Source organism: Squalius cephalus (assembly GCF_949319135.1).
Source record: "Squalius cephalus genome assembly, chromosome: 4".
In the NCBI taxonomy this organism is placed as follows: Eukaryota; Metazoa; Chordata; class Actinopteri; order Cypriniformes; family Leuciscidae; genus Squalius; species Squalius cephalus.
Window position 1 is genome coordinate 27438707 of NC_137125.1, and position 6766 is coordinate 27445472.

Genomic DNA, 6766 nt, shown 5'->3' on the forward strand with positions numbered 1-6766 from the left:
ATGTATGCACACACACACACACACACACACACACACACACACTCAAACACACACACACACACAAACAATGTATCAGTTTAATTATGTGATACCAGTGTGACATTCTGTCTAAAAAGAAAAACAGTCATGTATGAGTGCAGAACTAGGGATTGGGAACTTTTTGTTTGATACATTTATTATAAGAACCACAGCAAAAACTATTATTTTACTTTTAAATGAAAACAAGGTTTGTCAATAAAATCAAACTCGTAGTGGGCCACATACTTTAAAAACACACAAAAAACAAATATGCAACAATTAATAGGCAATAATGTTGAAATATGTTATTATTAATTGTGAAAAACTAATTGTTTTTGTGCCACCACCAACTTTGACCTAATGTCCATGAGTGAGTATGTTCTATACACGGGTTTCTTGCATACAAACAATACCGGATGCGCACGCATCCAGGAGGCAAAAAAACGCAATCTGTTATGCCGAGTTCTGTAAAAGAACATTGTAATTAAAGTAGATTTCGCATTGTTTGTAATTTCGTGTTGACTCAATAATAAACTGCAATTTCAGAGTTGGATCTGTTTGTTTGTGTTTCATATTAATATAACATTGTGTAAAACGTCCAATGAAACAAAATCCGGACACACTGTGATGCATGTATGAATTATCATGTTAGACTAAGTTAGTAATGTAATAGCCAATGTCAGCAGTGCAGCATCTATAGAGCCCGAATTTGCTTTTATATAAGTTAACCTTGTTTACGTTACTTTACGACCTGCAACATTTCATGACTGCACGCATATAACGTCACTTTACTGTAAATCAAAGATTTGACGATGGATTATGTGGGAAGCCTTAGTACCTCCGACCGTGGCAATTTTATTAAAAAACTTACTCTCAGCAATGGTGAGATCTTGCTGGATCCCTACGCAATACATGACGATCTTTGGATTGTGGATGACAAGAAGTGGCCAGCAATTGTATGGCCTGATATATAGATAATTATCTTATTCAGACACCAAGTGTGTATACAAGAGAAATGATTAGAGCGTACAAATCCCTTGATGCATACAACTACGCGCTATGTGGTCATGTGCAGCTCGTCAAATACTCTGATGCTGCACCGGATTTTTGCGTGTTGAGGTCAGATGTGCTCCCTAGTCAAAGGCAAGGCATTAAAGCCAAGCCTTATGATGCCTGGGTGTATGTCCATAAGGGCCTTGGTTACATCCTTACGGCTAACTGGAAATGCATGGCAGGGTACACTCTCACCTCCTTTCGCACCATCAGGACCCCAATCTGCCCTTCTTATGGCTTGAAGCCATAACCTCCGCCGGTTTTTGGCCAAACCATGCTTCCCCCTAGTAATGTTGAACATCAGACACCCAGCACTGGCTCGGTTGGTACAATTGACCACGCAACAACTCCTTGGCATTTTGACTTAGCGACAACACCACCACTATGCTACTAGCCTAAACCCTTTACTCCGGTACGAAGACCGCGGGTCTTTTTTGCCTCCTGGTTGCGTGCGCAAGCAGTGATGACGTCGCCGAGAAATCCATGTATACGAAGCATTATGACCTGGGCTGTCATTTCTGCAGTCTCTTGACACGATATGCCTATTTCACAAAATGGCGGCGGAGATCAGAAGTAGGGAAGCAATACTTCCGGTGTGGTGGACAAATGATTCCTATTGAAGAGAAGAGTCCGAGCTTAGGACCCAAGCAATCCGATTGGTTCAAAGCATGTTTTTATGGGTAATCGCTTTAGTGCCTGGTTACAAATCATACAAAATCACTTTATTATAGAAGATGTTTGTACAACGTTATAACGAGTCATTAATGTATTTGAACTTATACTGTACGTTTCATATACTAGTATTTAACCGAAGCTATAGATTGTGAAATTAAACATTTCTCGTTGTTAGTGTGTTTTTTAGTTAGCTTAGATAATAGCATAGCATACAGCTAACGTTATCATGTTATGAGCTTTACCTGAGCTTATACTGCACTGATACTGCCTTAACGTATTCACAGCAATTCGTAATGCAATTATAATTATGTCATTATTTTTTTATCGTAATAATCAGCGCAAAATGTTACAAGTACACTTTTTTTTATTAAAAGAACCATAAAATAATGTTTATTTGTGTATATTACTATTTTTCTTATTAACAGTTTAGACATTTAAATAAATGACAGAATGCTAGATATGTTTTGTGGGTACTTTGTATAAATATTAATTGGTTGTCTAGCCTTGACTAAAGAACAGTATAATAAAATTACGGAATCACAAATCTTAATGTAATCAATCAAACCCCTTAATTCATATAATAATCTTTTAGTTTTATCCTGACTAATGAAAGAAATAACATTTTTAGGTATGTTTTGTGATGAAGTTATTTGTTATTAAGCAATAGGGCATAATCTACTTTTTATTATAAGCATGCCATTTGTGTACTAATGCATATGATTTATGTTATAAGTAATTCTTAAAACAGAACATCATACAATACAATAACATTTAATGTAATAAAATTAGAAGCAAAATGCACATAGTTTTAGGACATTTATAGAGCTTTTTAAAATACACAACAATACAAAGCAGCTTTAAACCGATATACTCTAGTATGTCTTTAATTTCCTAAATACTTTTGTGATAGTCCTCTGGCTATACATTGGGAAGATTAAAAAACAATTAATGTTGAGTTAGCTGTGTTAAAATATTTAATGAACTGTAAGGTTAAAGTATTTTTTAGGTCCATCCTGGATTAGCTAATGAGACACAAATAGATGCAGTGTCTTTTGCTGAATGTAAAGTCAAATCTTTAGTTTGAAGTAAATTCATGTTGTATGTGCAGTCAATTCTTTGTGGAACCATCCTAAGGCCTAGATGATGCAGTCAGTTGAGATGTGCCGAGGCACCATTTCCCCTTGGCATTTCAGTGAGCCTTTCACAATTTCCTTGGAACAACTCCTGAAAAAAAAAATTTGTAAAAAGAAATCACAAAATGTACACATTTCATACATGTTTTATTAAATCTATTTCAATGTAAGGTAAATGTTTTTGTTTAAAACAAACAATTATACGTTTATACTTACTAATATAATTACAAAACAGATAACAAATATATTTACAATGAATAACACTCAAAATAGTATCATCATAAACAAAACAAAAATCAATAAATAAACTCTGACTTTTGGTAAAAGTTTTTGTTTAAAACAAACTGTATACCTTTATACTTAATAATATAATTACAAATATAATTACCATGAATAATAATCAAAATAGTATCATCATCAATTAATGAATCTACTCTGACTTTTTACAGGCTTAATAATGCTTCAGTGTGTGTTGCATGGCACACACATGTGCTTGGTGAGGCGCCTCTGCTTGCCCTTGCGTGTGCTGGAGAGGCAGACCTTGCAGTGCCGCCTGGTCTTGCTGCCCTGGGAAGTGGTCTGAGGGACTTCAGATGGGAAGTGCCTGGCTGTAAGGCGCAGAGGAGTGTTTAAGGCATGACGCCCTCCTTTGGTTGGACATCATAATGTGCTGTAATCCTCTAACAGCCCTCTTATCAGGTTTGTCCTGAATTGTAGGGAGGTGATTTCCTTTCCTACTCATAGTAGAGCACATCAATAGGGAGTGAGGAGAATATACAAGTATAGTATGTGACAGTGTGGTCTGTTTATTATTGTGAAATTTTTAACACTTTAGATTACATTAATTTTAAATTGTATCATTTTTATCTTGTTTATATTTATTATTAGATGATTTGTATAAATTTTTAACCAGTAATTTTCCGGTAGACGATGTGGCTGTTGAGTAAAACAGTGTCAATTAGGTGAAAGAAGATCTTCTTGTACCACTTGGTAGACTTTCTGGTGCATTCATGAAAACCAGTCAACATGTCAGCTTTGTCAACTGCCCCCATCTTTTTGTTATACTCGAGCACACAGACTGGCTTCATCCTTGGTTGCCCAGTGATGTGATCCAGCTTCCCTGTGGCTGCCATACCAGTTGGGTGGACTGTGGTGAGGACATGAACATCCCTCTTGTCATGCCATTTTACTGCCAACTGTGATCCATTTTCTTTAAATTCCACCTCAACTTTTGTCATCTTACAGGTGAACTTTGGCATCCCTTTCCTGTTTGTGCGCACAGTCCCACAAGCTCCAGTGCCAAGTGACAAGAGGTGCTGGAAAAGTGTGGGACTACTGTACCAGTTGTCCACATAAAGAATATGAACTTTTCTTAGGTAAGGTGCTAGACGTGTCATCACAACGGACCCAGAAATCCCAAGTCCTTGGTAATGTTGGATGTCAGTGGTAGATCCGGTGTAAATGATCATGTCCTGCACATAACCAGTTAGCACATCACACAAAACAGAAAACTTGACCCCAAATCTGTGCCGTTTAGATGGAATGAACTGACGAAATGCCAGCCTGCCTTTCCACTTCATCAGCGACTCATCCACACACAGATCCCTGTATGGCACAAAAATGCGACGAAAGGAGGAGGTGAGAGCAGTGAATATGTTTCTGATTTTTTTCACATTGTCGCATTGTTTGCGAATTGAAGACAGCGGAGGAGCAGAAGGAAGCGGTCCTGTGAAAACAAAGACCCGAAAAATGCTGTCAAGAGCATGGGGTCTGTGCTCCAGTAATCACGAAGTGATGTTTTTTTGATCACCCCCATTGGGAGAACTGACACTAAAAATGTACATTTCAGGGATATTTGCTGGAACCCATTTAACCATTTTCCTTTCTGTAACGTCACGCCAGCAGAGGGAGCCCTCTCCCGAGTACTGACTGTGTGCCACTCCCTCTGCTTCACTGTTTGAGAGACATTTAAGCATGGCCTGGCTAACAGGCCATTGCGAAGTATTGCCAGTCTACCTGCCTTACTGAGCGTTCTCTTGTCATTGTCTTGCTTATATCGTGTATGACCTTTGCCAGCTTTGTTCTGTTTTTGCCTCTTGGATTATCCCTTTTGCTCTGCTGTTTGGATTGGACTGCCACATGGTGTATTACCTCTGCCTGCCTTAAGTTTCTGCTATCTGCCTGCCGATTTTGTCTTGTTTGCTGTGGATTTTAATAAACGACTGCATATGGATTCTGCCTCGGCTTCCGCCTCGTCACACTTTCGTTTCCCTTTCTTGCAAGTCAGAGGCATAGCGGTCTGTTTCCTCCACAATTTCTCTGAGGACATCTTCTGTGAGGAACAATTTAAAACAATTGACCTCACTGGGCGATTCTGGTGGATTTTGCACACCACGCAACTGGTTGTCAAAATTGCCTGGGCCAGGAGGATTAAAAAGGTTGGTTGCCTTCCATGACAATGAGTTTACCTCTTCTGCCTCATTTGACATGGGTAAATCATGGACTGGTGTTGTCTCTTCACCTTCGATGTTGTCAAGAGCTTCAAGGTTTGGGGGAAGATCTTCATCGCTGTCAAAAATCTCATCAGAATAAAAAAAAAATGTCCACAATTTCCTCATTTGTTTTATATACATTTTCTGTCATTTTCTCTGAAGAAGTTAAAAACTGGTGAACTTGATTAAAGTTGTGTCTCAAATTAGAACAAAGGCGAGTGTGAGGTAACAGTGACGTCAGCTCTACATCACTTGTCAGCGAAAAAAAAAAACTCGCTATGCATGACAGTTAAAATCTTTTTTATTTATTTTTTACAAAATATTGTTACAAACTTGTTAACTACATTGTTAAATATATGTAAGGGAACTCCTAATGTGTTTTTAATACTTGGAGAAATAAAGATTATGTTAGTTGATTGGTAAGTTATCACAGGCTATGGGCGCCGCCATTATTGATTTACAACATGCAAGATCATCCATGTCTCCTGAAATATATAACAGTAACCCCCGCTTCACTGCTGCTCACGTGCTTCTCCTGCTCCCGGTGTGAATGCACTCATTGATTAACATGCACGTCGAAAAAAATACGCGCTGCTCACGTGTATTGACAAGATGTGTGTGTGAAACGGCCGTTTTATCTAAGATGTGTTTGAATCGAATAAAACAATATTACATAATGTTTAAAAGGTTATCTTGGTGTTATAGATATTAGTGTGCAATAACAAACTGTATTTAGTTTTTACTAGTATTTTTGTTATTGTGTAATGTAATTTAAAGTGTATGAAACCTAAAATAAACATTAAAATACACTGAACAGTTCTGCCGTGCAAAGGCAAAAGACCGTAACTTCGTTTTTGGTCGAAAATGAGTTATTTATATTTTTGGCACATTCAAGACCTCCTTTATCATGTGGATAAGTATCTTGAATCAATTCCGTTGTTTTTTCGAGAAAATAATGATTTGTCTTAACAGTAACTTCCAAAAGCCCATGAGAAACCAAGGCAGAACACCGTAACATCAGTTACCGCTCTTTGGCTTTGTTTTGGAACGCTCAAATTACGAGTTACGGTGCTCTGCCTTTGTTCAGCCGCGCGTCAATATGAAGTTACTGTGCCGGTGTTCAATCAAATAATGCTACCTACCAGATTGTACGGTTATCTGCCTTTGTTTTAATGTCCATTCAAATTAAAATTACGGTGTAGCCTGTGTACTTTGTACAGCTGCCATCAGTCCCTCTAACTTCTGATGTCCTCAGAGCGGTCAGAACATTTAGTATGGTCTGAACCCGCTCCATCAACAAACGTGCGATATCGATCGCGAAGGATTATGCAGAGTTGACAGAAAAACGTTACACATTGCCGTATCAGATGAATACAACCAAGAATTAAAGCTTGG

The 6766-nt window shown here is 38.0% G+C and overlaps 1 long non-coding RNA gene across 1 annotated transcript; it reads left to right on the plus strand.

Moving 5' to 3' along the window:
• The first annotated feature begins 3944 nt into the window (after positions 1 to 3944).
• LOC307157945 lies at positions 3945 to 4511 on the plus strand. Its single transcript, XR_013821142.1, has 3 exons — positions 3945 to 4031; positions 4125 to 4255; positions 4417 to 4511. It is a non-coding gene; the product is annotated as an uncharacterized lncRNA (long non-coding RNA).
• The last annotated feature ends 2255 nt before the right edge of the window (positions 4512 to 6766 follow it).